The following is a 13,008-nucleotide window of genomic DNA, read 5'->3' on the forward strand; positions in this document are numbered from 1 at the left end:
TTGGCTGAAAGTACATTTGTGATTTCTATTTTGGCTCCAAAAGTTGCTTTATAATCTTATTTTTATGACCGGGTCAAAACCAACCCTGACACTACAAAGGATATAATTTCAACCAGAGCATTTTATGATGTCGTGAAAAAAAAAAGGTTTTTGTTGAATTTGGTTGAAATCAAGGTTCCCGAGAAAGTCAAGAAGCCCTGATGCAATAAACAGATATAAAGTGATTCTTTTATACATTTAAAAATTTAAACTTGTACCCACTGTAAGGACGAATTATTATAATAATTATTATTACTAAGATTATTATTATAATTACAAATTCTTTTTTTCCTTCATCCAAAAATCGCATCTATATACCTCTATAGTCCATAGATCAGTTACTAGTCTAAATTTGCTTAAAAAAAAATACACCTGCTCCTAGGCTTGAACCCGAGGTATGTTGACCTCAACCCCAGCTCTCTCCTGACTGCGCCAACGGAGTTGTGCTTTGACTGAGCAGCTTCCTTCTATAGTCCATAGATCAGTTACAAGTCTAAGTTTGCTTAAAAAAAAAAATACACCCGCTTCTGGGCTTGAACCCGGGATCTGTTGGACATAACACAAGCTCTCTCCTGACTGCGCCAACGTAGTTTTGCTTTTGACTGTGCAAGCTTCCTTCTATTGTCCATAGATCAGTTACTAGTCTAAGTTTGCAAAAAAAAAAAAACACACCCGCTTCTGGGCTTGAACCTGGGGTCTATTGGACTCAACCCAAGCTCTCTCCTGACTGCGCCAACGTAGTTGTGCTTTTGACTGTGCAAGCTTCCTTCTATAGTCCATAGATCAGTTACTAGTCTAAGTTTACAAAAAAAAAACACACCCGCTTCTGGGCTTGAACCCGGGATCTGTTGGACATAACACAAGCTCTCTCCTGACTGCGCCAACGTAGTTGTGCTTTTGACTGTGCAAGCTTCCTTCTATTGTCCATAGATCAGTTACTAGTCTAAGTTTGCAAAAAAAAAAAACACACCCGCTTCTGGGCTTGAACCTGGGGTCTATTGGACTCAACCCAAGCTCTCTCCTGACTGCGCCAATGTAGTTGTGCTTTTGACTGTGCAAGCTTCCTTCTATTGTCCATAGATCAGTTACTAGTCTAAGTTTGCAAAAAAAAAAAAACACACCCGCTTCTGGGCTTGAACCTGGGGTCTATTGGACTCAACCCAAGCTCTCTCCTGACTGCGCCAACGTAGTTGTGCTTTTGACTGTGCAAGCTTCCTTCTATTGTCCATAGATCAGTTACTAGTCTAAGTTTGCAAAAAAAAAAAACACACCCGCTTCTGGGCTTGAACCCGGGATCTGTTGGACATAACACAAGCTCTCTCCTGACTGCGCCAACGTAGTTGTGCTTTTGACTGTGCAAGCTTCCTTCTATTGTCCATAGATCAGTTACTAGTCTAAGTTTGCAAAAAAAAAAAAAAACACACCCGCTTCTGGGCTTGAACCTGGGGTCTATTGGAGTCAACCCAAGCTCTCTCCTGACTGCGCCAACGTAGTTGTGCTTTTGACTGAGCGGCTTTTTCTATAGTCCATAGATCAGTTACTAGTCTAAGTTTGCTTAAAAAAAAAAATACACCCGCTTCTGGGCTTGAACCCGGGATCTGTTGGACATAACACAAGCTCTCTCCTGACTGCGCCAACGTAGTTGTGCTTTTGACTGTGCAAGCTTCCTTCTATTGTCCATAGATCAGTTACTAGTCTAAGTTTGCAAAAAAAAAAAACACACCCGCTTCTGGGCTTGAACCTGGGGTCTATTGGACTCAACCCAAGCTCTCTCCTGACTGCGCCAACGTAGTTGTGCTTTTGACTGTGCAAGCTTCCTTCTATTGTCCATAGATCAGTTACTAGTCTAAGTTTGCAAAAAAAAAAAACACACCCGCTTCTGGGCTTGAACCTGGGGTCTATTGGACTCAACCCAAGCTCTCTCCTGACTGCGCCAACGTAGTTGTGCTTTTGACTGTGCAAGCTTCCTTCTATTGTCCATAGATCAGTTACTAGTCTAAGTTTGCTTAAAAAAAAAAATACACCCGCTTCTGGGCTTGAACCCGGGATCTGTTGGACATAACACAAGCTCTCTCCTGACTGCGCCAACGTAGTTGTGCTTTTGACTGTGCAAGCTTCCTTCTATTGTCCATAGATCAGTTACTAGTCTAAGTTTCCAAAAAAAAAAACACACCCGCTTCTGGGCTTGAACCTGGGGTCTATTGGACTCAACCCAAGCTCTCTCCTGACTGCGCCAACGTAGTTGTGCTTTTGACTGTGCAAGCTTCCTTCTATTGTCCATAGATCAGTTACTAGTCTAAGTTTGCAAAAAAAAAAAAAACACACCCGCTTCTGGGCTTGAACCTGGGATCTGTTGGACATAACCCAAGCTCTCTCCTGACTGCGCCAACGTAGTTGTGCTTTTGACTGAGCGGCTTCTTTCTATAGTCCATAGATCAGTTACTAGTCTAAGTTTGCTTAAAAAAAAAATACACCCGCTTCTGGGCTTGAACCCGGGATCTGTTGGACATAACACAAGCTCTCTCCTGACTGCGCCAACGTAGTTGTGCTTTTGACTGTGCAAGCTTCCTTCTATTGTCCATAGATCAGTTATAAGTGTTTTTTCTTGGTAGAGTAAAGAAAGTTGAAATATTCAGTATTGCGAAAAGTTGTGCAAGCAAAAGATCCAATGACTGTGTAGGTATGGACATGATGTTAGTTTAAAACATAACTGATGTGATTATTGAACCACTATATATATATATATATATATATATATATATATATATATATATATATATATATATATATATATATTTTTTTTTTTTTTTTTTTTTTTCCATTTATTTATTTATTTTATATAGTTGGCTGTGTGTGTAATTTTATCTTTTTCAATAGAAAAAAATGAAAATAGCGAAAGTAATTCCACTTTCAAAAATGGAGAAAAACACATTTTAGGTTGGACAATTTTATTAACAGATATTGTGTTCTAAGTAATTGTCGGTATGGATTCCAGACAGCTGAGAGCTGATGCATCCCAAACTACACTGCACTTCATTCAACATCATGGAATTAACTTTAGCCTGGTCGGCAGGGCGTCTTACCAGGGGTATGAGCTGGCAGTAGAGTGAAAATTTTCAAAGTGTCATCCTCTCTGAGCCCCTGGTTAGCGGCCCAACCTACCAGGGGCACCAAACATCAATGATTGGGCTACTCCTCGAACCTAATAGCCATAGCACGCAATGGTTATACTGTGTTTTGGTGGCTGTGTGACGTCCCATCGGCTAACCACCATCATCCCATTTTTGAGAATCACGTTTTCAGAAACAGGGGACCTCCAGAGCAGAACAGGGGGACATTGAAAACAATGTGTCCACAAATTGTGCACTATGGCCTGGCTCTAGCAGAAAGTCTCCCTGGCCTCAGGGTCTGGCTCTCACAGAAAGTGTCCCTGGCCTCAGGGGTCTGGCTCTAGAGAAGAACCCAGCTCAGGTGGCTCTGCCCTGGGCTGTAGCTCAGTGGCAGAGTGGTCGCCTCTCAATCCAAAGGTCCAGGGTTCGAGTCCAGCAGACAGCAGTCGCATGCCCTAGTGTCCTTGAGCAAGGCACTGAACCCCGAATTGGCTCATGGTCCACACGTGCTGCCTGAGTTTGAATGCCAAGGGGGTTCTGGCCAGAGAGCAGCCCGGCTCAGGGGGCTGAAAACTGGGTAAATGCTTCCAAGATATCCCCCGGTTCGTGGTCCAAGCGTACCGCCTGAGATTGAATGAGAACCAAGGGGGTTCTGGCCAGAGAGCAGCCCGGCTCAGGGGGCTGAAAACTGGGTAAATGCTTCCAAGATATCCCCCGGTTCGTGGTCCAAGCGTACCGCCTGAGATTGAATGAGAACCAAGGGGGTTCTGGCCAGAGAGCAGCCCGGCTCAGGGGGCTGAAAACTGGGTAAATGCTTCCAAGATATCCCCCGGTTCGTGGTCCAAGCGTACCGCCTGAGATTGAATGAGAACCAAGGGGGTTCTGGCCAGAGAGCAGCCCGGCTCAGGGGGCTGAAAACTGGGTAAATGCTTCCAAGATATCCCCCGGTTCGTGGTCCAAGCGTACCGCCTGAGATTGAATGAGAACCAAGGGGGTTCTGGCCAGAGAGCAGCCCGGCTCAGGGGGCTGAAAACTGGGTAAATGCTTCCAAGATATCCCCCGGTTCGTGGTCCAAGCGTACCGCCTGAGATTGAATGAGAACCAAGGGGGTTCTGGCCAGAGAGCAGCCCGGCTCAGGGGGCTGAAAACTGGGTAAATGCTTCCAAGATATCCCCCGGTTCGTGGTCCAAGCGTACCGCCTGAGATTGAATGAGAACCAAGGGGGTTCTGGCCAGAGAGCAGCCCGGCTCAGGGGGCTGAAAACTGGGTAAATGCTTCCAAGATATCCCCCGGTTCGTGGTCCAAGCGTACCGCCTGAGATTGAATGAGAACCAAGGGGGTTCTGGCCAGAGAGCAGCCCGGCTCAGGGGGCTGAAAACTGGGTAAATGCTTCCAAGATATCCCCCGGTTCGTGGTCCAAGCGTACCGCCTGAGATTGAATGAGAACCAAGGGGGTTCTGGCCAGAGAGCAGCCCGGCTCTGGGTAAATGTTTCCAAGATATCCCCCGGTTCGTGGTCCAAGCGTACCACCTGAGATTGAATGAGAACCAAGGGGGTTCTGGCCAGAGAGCAGCCCGGCTCAGGGGGCTGAAAACTGGGTAAATGCTTCCAAGATATCCCCCGGTTCGTGGTCCAAGCGTACCGCCTGAGATTGAATGAGAACCAAGGGGGTTCTGGCCAGAGAGCAGCCCGGCTCAGGGGGCTGAAAACTGTGTAAATGCTTCCAAGATATCCCCCAGTTCGTGGTCCAAGCGTACCGCCTGAGATTGAATGAGAACCAAGGGGGTTCTGGCCAGAGAGCAGCCCGGCTCAGGGGGCTGAAAACTGGGTAAATGGCTTCCAAGATATCCCCCAGTTCGTGGTCCAAGCGTACCGCCTGAGATTGAATGAGAACCAAGGGGGTTCTGGCCAGAGAGCAGCCCAGCTCAGGGGGCTGAAAACTGGGTAAATGGCTTCCAAGATATCCCCCAGTTAGTGGTCCAAGCGTACCGCCTGAGATTGAATGAGAACCAAGGGGGTTCTGGCCAGAGAGCAGCCCGGCTCAGGGGGCTGAAAACTGGGTAAATGTTTCCAAGATATCCCCCAGTTCGTGGTCCAAGCGTACCGCCTGAGATTGAATTAGAACCAAGGGGGTTCTGGCGAGAGCTCAGGTGGCTGCACACTGAGCGATCATCTGACAGTGATCCCCTAGCCCATTGTTCACTTGTTTGTGGCCTGAATGAGGGCTTGATCAAGGGATCTCGTGACACAGACAACCCAAGCTCCAGTGGCAGTGAATTGGACTATACTGTGTTTGTGTTTGTGTGGCATGATTTCAGAACCTGACCAAGAGTTATCACTGCTGCTTTTTCAGGCTAAAGTCCATTTTCACAAGCATCGAGTCCAGTTACAATTCTCAGTCAACTGATTGAAAATCATTGCTCTTAACCCGGATCCCACGGTCCCCAAGCATTCTCTCTACCCACTGAGCTAATGTCGCTGCTGCTACTGTCGCTTGCCGTTTGCACCAAAGTCCATTTGCTCCTCAGGCTTTGTGCGAGTTTGTGCGTTCCTGCCACCTGTGGAGAATGCCCGCCTAAAAGAGCCATTTCTCAGGGAATGATTAACGCCAATGATGGTGGGGTGACTCTTTTCTGCACCTGCCTGACCCAGGACCACTGTGGTATTTTTGACTTGGTTGCTGATGCATACAGTGGCTTAATATCCACACGAAACTCGAGGTCAGGCTCCAGAACTGCCCACCGGAGGCTAAAGTCAAAGTAAGAAGGACTGTTCCCAGTCCCTGCTTCTGGTTTATCACAACCGACAGAGGTGCCAGGAAGTTGAAGGGGCCACACGCGAAATACCTCCCTCTGGTGGCCCCTCCATTGCCCTGGCAGGTTGGGCATATCTGGGCACCCGGACTGGGGAGGTTCCGCTACAACCTAGCCAGGTTCTCCTGGTTCCGACACGGACTGGTACTGGAGGCTTGGCTGAGTGGGTGTCAGAACCTCCAGGTCAATAAGCCCTTAGCTCGAGGTGTCAGAAGGGCCAGGGGTTATTCGTGTTTGACCCACCACTGGGGGGGGCGTAGGCTGGGTTTCTTCTATGAGCGAGGCAGGGGTTTCTGCTGGAGGTTTGTTCACACTTGAGGGTGGAGCATTCCAAAGGTATGAGCCCTGATGGACTTTTCCCAGCCCGTGTGACTTATTCATGTACAGCTGGCAAGGGGGGCCAGGATGTTGAAGGTGCCACATGCGAAATACCTCCCTCTGGGTAGATCTAAGGTGGCCCCTCCATTGCCCTGGCAGGCTGGGCATGTCTAGGTGCCCGGACTGGATGAGGTTCCCCTACGACCCGGCCAGGTTCCCTGGTTCCAGCTCAGACCAGAACTGGAGGCTTTGCTGAGTGGGTGTCAGGACTTCCAGGTCAATAAGCCCTTAGCTCGAGGTGTCAGAAGGGCCAGGGGTTATTCGTGTTTGACCCACCACTGGGGGGCGTAGGCCGGGTTTCTACTGTGAGCGAGGCAGGGGTTTCTGCTGGAGGTTTGTTCACACTTGAGGGTGGAGCATTCCAAAGGTATGAGCCCTGATGGACTTTTCCCAGCCCGTGTGACTTATTCATGTACAGCTGGCAAGGGGGGCCAGGATGTTGAAGGGGCCACATGCGAAATACCTCCCTCTGGGTAGATCTAAGGTGGCCCCTCCATTGCCCTGGCAAGCTAGGCATGTCTAGGCGCCCGGACTGGATGGGGTTCCCTTATGACCCGGCCAGGTTCCCTGGTTCAAGCTCAGACCAGAACTGGAGGCTTTGCTGAGTGGGTGTCAGGACTTCCAGGTCAATAAGCCCTTAGCTCGAGGTGTCAGAAGGGCCAGGGGTTATTCGTGTTTGACCCACCACTGGGGGGCGTAGGCCGGGTTTCTTCTATGAGCGAGGCAGGGGTTTCTGCTGGAGGTTTGTTCACACTTGAGGGTGGAGCATTCCAAAGGTTTGAGCCCTGATGGACTTTTCCCAGCCCGTGTGACTTATTCATGTACAGCTGGCAAGGGGGGCCAGGATGTTGAAGGGGCCACATGCGAAATACCTCCCTCTGGGTAGATCTAAGGTGGCCCCTCTATTGTCCAGGCAAGCTGGGCATGTCTAGGCGCCCGGACTGGATGGGGTTCCCCTACGACCCGGCCAGGTTCCCTGGTTAAAGCTCAGACCAGAACTGGAGGCTTTGCTGAGTGGGTGTCAGGACTTCCAGGTCAATAAGCCCTTAGCTCGAGGTGTCAGAAGGGCCAGGGGTTATTCGTGTTTGACCCACCACTGGGGGGCGTAGGCCGGGTTTCTTCTGTGAGCAAGGCAGGGGTTTCTGCTGGAGGTTTGTTCACACTTGAGGGTGGAGCATTCCAAAGGTTTGAGCCCTGATGGACTTTTCCCAGCCCGTGTGACTTATTCATGTACAGCTGGCAAGGGGGGCCAGGATGTTGAAGGGGCCACATGCGAAATACCTCCCTCTGGGTAGATCTAAGGTGGCCCCTCTATTGTCCAGGCAAGCTTGGCATGTCTAGGCGCCCGGACTGGATGGGGTTCCCCTACGACCCGGCCAGGTTCCCTGGTTACAGCACAGACCAGTTCGGAGGCTTTGCTGAGTGGGTGTCAGAACTTCCAGGTCAATAAGCCCTTAGCTCGAGGTGTCAGAAGGGCCAGGGGATCACACTTGTTGGACCCAGTACTGGGTGGCGTGAGCCAGGTTTGGACTGTGAGCGTGGCAGGGTCTTTTGCTGGAGGTTTGTTTTCACGTGAGGGTGGAGCATTCCAAAGGTTTGAGCCCTGATGGACTGGTGGCCCCTCCATTGTCCAGGCAGGTTGGGCATGTCTGGGAGCTGGACTGGATATGTTGTGTCAGCCACATATGCTTGTATTGGGGAACTGCGGTGGCATCCCTAGAGAAGGGCATTCCTGGCGAGCCATTCTCTTCCGTCTTCCTGCACACTCAACGAACCGTCTACATCCAGGAGCAGAGCCAATGGCCAAGGAGGAAGACTGTGGGCTGTTGTAAGTATGCTGGTAAGTATGCACATTCCTATGTGTCTATTAACTCTGCATCAAGGGCGCGACGGAGTGTCCAGTGGGCCATCTTCCCACGAAACTTGTTTTAAGTGTGTCAACACCTACCAGGGGCACGAACCTCAAAAGATATTGATATAGTTATAGTAGGTCACGGGGGCAGTTATATGACTAACATGACTAACAAATTTATACTTCCAAACACAAACAGTGCTACCATCATGCAGTAGTGAGAAAGCCACCAATGGAACTGGCTGGGTGGAAGTCTGGAAAAAAACAACAACAACAACAACATTTTAGTATTTTTTTCATTTTGCAGTTCACAACCTTTTATTTTGCATGGTGGAAGGCCTGAAAACAGTTTCTCTCCTTGTTTAAGCAAAGATGCACTCTGCATTTCTGACAGTACACATGGGCAACGTAGCTCCAGTTCTGGTCCGTGCTTACAGCAAGTTTCATAGCTAAGTTTTAACTCTAAATGTAGCAAACTATGTCATTTGAAAATAAAAAGACTGTATGTTGCTTGATTTTAGACATAATGCATGAAATGCAAGTAAATGGCCATTGACTGTTTCAGAGTTACATGACCTTATATACCCGCTGTATCAAATTTGATAAGCCATCTTCAACACAGTTTACTCAAATATATTGTGGTGTCTCCCCCCACCACTGGTGTCTCATGGCCAGCAGAGGGCGCCAGAGAGGAGGACTGAGCAGACACCAGCTGGGCAGGGTCATATCATAGGTACCTACCCTGCCAGGTGACCCAAGGCTGGAGAGAGCCCAGCTGAAGACAATCAAAGATCAGAGGGTGCTGGGGGGTGAGAGGAGTGGAAAGGGAGACAGAAGAGAGAAGAGAAGAGAGAGGAGCAGGTGGCTGAGACCAGGAAGGGCAGAAATAAAAAGTGTGAGCTTTAAAAAACCCATCCCTTTTTTTGCCTCTCTCTCCAGGAGGACACCAGTCTGGACCCCGCAGACTAGAGGCTACCCCAGACCGGGAAGAAGATTGGTTGTGTTTTCTCCCCTACCCGTTTCCCTAACGTAAATAGACTGTGATTTTTGTTAAAAGCAAACCTTGCAGTCCAGACTGGTCTCTCCTCCACTGTCACAATATATTGTGATTTTTTTGTATTTTTTTTTTGTATTTTTTTCCCTTTGCATGAACCCAGTAAGTGTCCCTTTTGATGTGCCAGTAAATATTGTGATGTTTTTCTTACCTTAACCTTTTTAACCTTCCTCCTGTGTTAGCTTTTCTGTTACTGTTTCTGTTGTCTTAAATCAGCTTTAAAATACATCAAAAACAAAATCTTATCATCCAATTTTTTTCTCATCTCTTGGTTACCTTGTAAGGTTTCCATATCCATAAAATGTTGGGTTTAATATTTTTGTTGTAGGTTGTAGGTCTCTGCCCCCCCACCCCCTCCTGATGTCAATTTAAAAAGCAAAAGCAAAATGAATCTCAAGAGAATCATATAAATGAATGAAAGGATGTTGTGTTCCCTGAATATTACTCAGGGAAAAACATCTCTGAAATTAATTTGCTTGATTTATTTTTTCATTTAAAAATGATTAACTTTCACAACATCTGTGGTGTTACGGGTCATTTTCGACCCATATATTTTCTTCAAGAAAATGCAAAAATAAAAACTAATAATAATAATAAAAAAATGTCAGCAATAGGACTTTAATATGAACATATTGAAATACAGAACAGGTCTCAACACAAAAAAATGAATTAAGAAGTTATTTGTATAAGAACCAATCAAGCCATTGGAAATCAATTATTACTTTTGAAACTATTAGAATGATAAATCAGAGTTTTAAAAAATATATCTGTGTGCAAGAGCTTGGGGGTATTCCACGAAGCTGGCTTAGCTCAAAGCCTGGCTTATTTGGGTTAGCCTGGCTAACTTTAGCGAGCGTTGGGTTCCACAAACGAGGCTTAAGGCTAGCGTGGTTTGGTAAGCATGGTAAATTAGCCAGTGCGACAAGCCTGGTCCCAGTCAGGCTAAACGTCAGGCTTACCTTAGCTGCGTCTCAGAGAAGGTCTGACAAGCTTCTGAAAGACGCCTTGTGAACTGCAGGTGTCACATTAAATGAATCTATACCTGTAATATTTGATGTTCTTGTTCAGAAACATAAGCTGAGACCTTTTGTTAACTTTTCTGACACCTGCTTAAAAGCCAAAAAGTCAGAAGGATCGTGAGGCTCCGATTTGACGGTCCGTATTCATACTGAAAATCAAGATCAAGCGAGCTTTTGTCCTTCAGCTCCACGGGAGGTTTCCGTCCTCCCTGAGCTGGCATTAGGACACCTGCGTGATCCTTTGACAGGTGAACCGCCCCAGTTATACTAGACTGGAATAACCGTGAATCAAGACATGTCAGATAGTAGACTGTGTGTCCCTGTCACAGGAAAGTCAGTGGCTGAGTGGTTAGAGGGTAGGACATAGATGCACGGTGATCCATGTTTTACTTGCAAGCGTGGGTTCGATCCCACCAGTGGTAACTATTTAAAATGATCTGATTTTCTTTCTTCTGTCACCCTCAAAGTACAGTCAACATATAACAGAATAAAGGCACAAATTGTCTTATGATATAAAAGGTGACAACAGCCACAATTTTCCATAGAAATACCTTCCTTCACCGGAGGTGGGTTCTGATCATGATGATAATGTAAAGGTGATTCCACATGGTGACACTGCGCCAACATGAATCTGCTGACACCTCCCCCTGGTGCGCCGTCAACTCCCCCTGCTGTGTTGGCTGAAAGTACATTTGTGATTTCTATTTTGGCTCCAAAAGTTGCTTTATAATCTTATTTTTATGACCGGGTCAAAACCAACCCTGACACTACAAAGGATATAATTTCAACCAGAGCATTTTATGATGTCGTGAAAAAAAAAAGGTTTTTGTTGAATTTGGTTGAAATCAAGGTTCCCGAGAAAGTCAAGAAGCCCTGATGCAATAAACAGATATAAAGTGATTCTTTTATACATTTAAAAATTTAAACTTGTACCCACTGTAAGGACGAATTATTATAATAATTATTATTACTAAGATTATTATTATAATTACAAATTCTTTTTTTCCTTCATCCAAAAATCGCATCTATATACCTCTATAGTCCATAGATCAGTTACTAGTCTAAATTTGCTTAAAAAAAAATACACCTGCTCCTAGGCTTGAACCCGAGGTATGTTGACCTCAACCCCAGCTCTCTCCTGACTGCGCCAACGGAGTTGTGCTTTGACTGAGCAGCTTCCTTCTATAGTCCATAGATCAGTTACAAGTCTAAGTTTGCTTAAAAAAAAAAATACACCCGCTTCTGGGCTTGAACCCGGGATCTGTTGGACATAACACAAGCTCTCTCCTGACTGCGCCAACGTAGTTTTGCTTTTGACTGTGCAAGCTTCCTTCTATTGTCCATAGATCAGTTACTAGTCTAAGTTTGCAAAAAAAAAAAAACACACCCGCTTCTGGGCTTGTACCTGGGGTCTATTGGACTCAACCCAAGCTCTCTCCTGACTGCGCCAACGTAGTTGTGCTTTTGACTGTGCAAGCTTCCTTCTATAGTCCATAGATCAGTTACTAGTCTAAGTTTACAAAAAAAAAACACACCCGCTTCTGGGCTTGAACCCGGGATCTGTTGGACATAACACAAGCTCTCTCCTGACTGCGCCAACGTAGTTGTGCTTTTGACTGTGCAAGCTTCCTTCTATTGTCCATAGATCAGTTACTAGTCTAAGTTTGCAACAAAAAAAAAAACACACCCGCTTCTGGGCTTGAACCCGGGATCTGTTGGACATAACACAAGCTCTCTCCTGACTGCGCCAACGTAGTTGTGCTTTTGACTGTGCAAGCTTCCTTCTATTGTCCATAGATCAGTTACTAGTCTAAGTTTGCAAAAAAAAAAAACACACCCGCTTCTGGGCTTGAACCTGGGGTCTATTGGAGTCAACCCAAGCTCTCTCCTGACTGCGCCAACGTAGTTGTGCTTTTGACTGTGCAAGCTTCCTTCTATTGTCCATAGATCAGTTACTAGTCTAAGTTTGCAAAAAAAAAAAAAACACACCCGCTTCTGGGCTTGAACCTGGGGTCTATTGGAGTCAACCCAAGCTTTCTCCTGACTGCGCCAACGTAGTTGTGCTTTTGACTGAGCGGCTTTTTCTATAGTCCATAGATCAGTTACTAGTCTAAGTTTGCTTAAAAAAAAAAATACACCCGCTTCTGGGCTTGAACCCGGGATCTGTTGGACATAACACAAGCTCTCTCCTGACTGCGCCAACGTAGTTGTGCTTTTGACTGTGCAAGCTTCCTTCTATTGTCCATAGATCAGTTACTAGTCTAAGTTTGCAAAAAAAAAAAACACACCCGCTTCTGGGCTTGAACCTGGGGTCTATTGGACTCAACCCAAGCTCTCTCCTGACTGCGCCAATGTAGTTGTGCTTTTGACTGTGCAAGCTTCCTTCTATTGTCCATAGATCAGTTACTAGTCTAAGTTTGCAAAAAAAAAAAAACACACCCGCTTCTGGGCTTGAACCTGGGGTCTATTGGACTCAACCCAAGCTCTCTCCTGACTGCGCCAACGTAGTTGTGCTTTTGACTGTGCAAGCTTCCTTCTATTGTCCATAGATCAGTTACTAGTCTAAGTTTGCAAAAAAAAAAAACACACCCGCTTCTGGGCTTGAACCCGGGATCTGTTGGACATAACACAAGCTCTCTCCTGACTGCGCCAACGTAGTTGTGCTTTTGACTGTGCAAGCTTCCTTCTATTGTCCATAGATCAGTTACTAGTCTAAGTTTGCAAAAAAAAAAAAAACACACCC

The sequence above is a fragment of the Halichoeres trimaculatus genome, unplaced genomic scaffold (assembly GCF_033239565.1).
Source record: "Halichoeres trimaculatus isolate MK-OKI-2021-1 unplaced genomic scaffold, fHalTri1.1 fHalTri1_scaffold_44, whole genome shotgun sequence".
Lineage (NCBI taxonomy): Eukaryota > Metazoa > Chordata > Actinopteri > Labriformes > Labridae > Halichoeres > Halichoeres trimaculatus.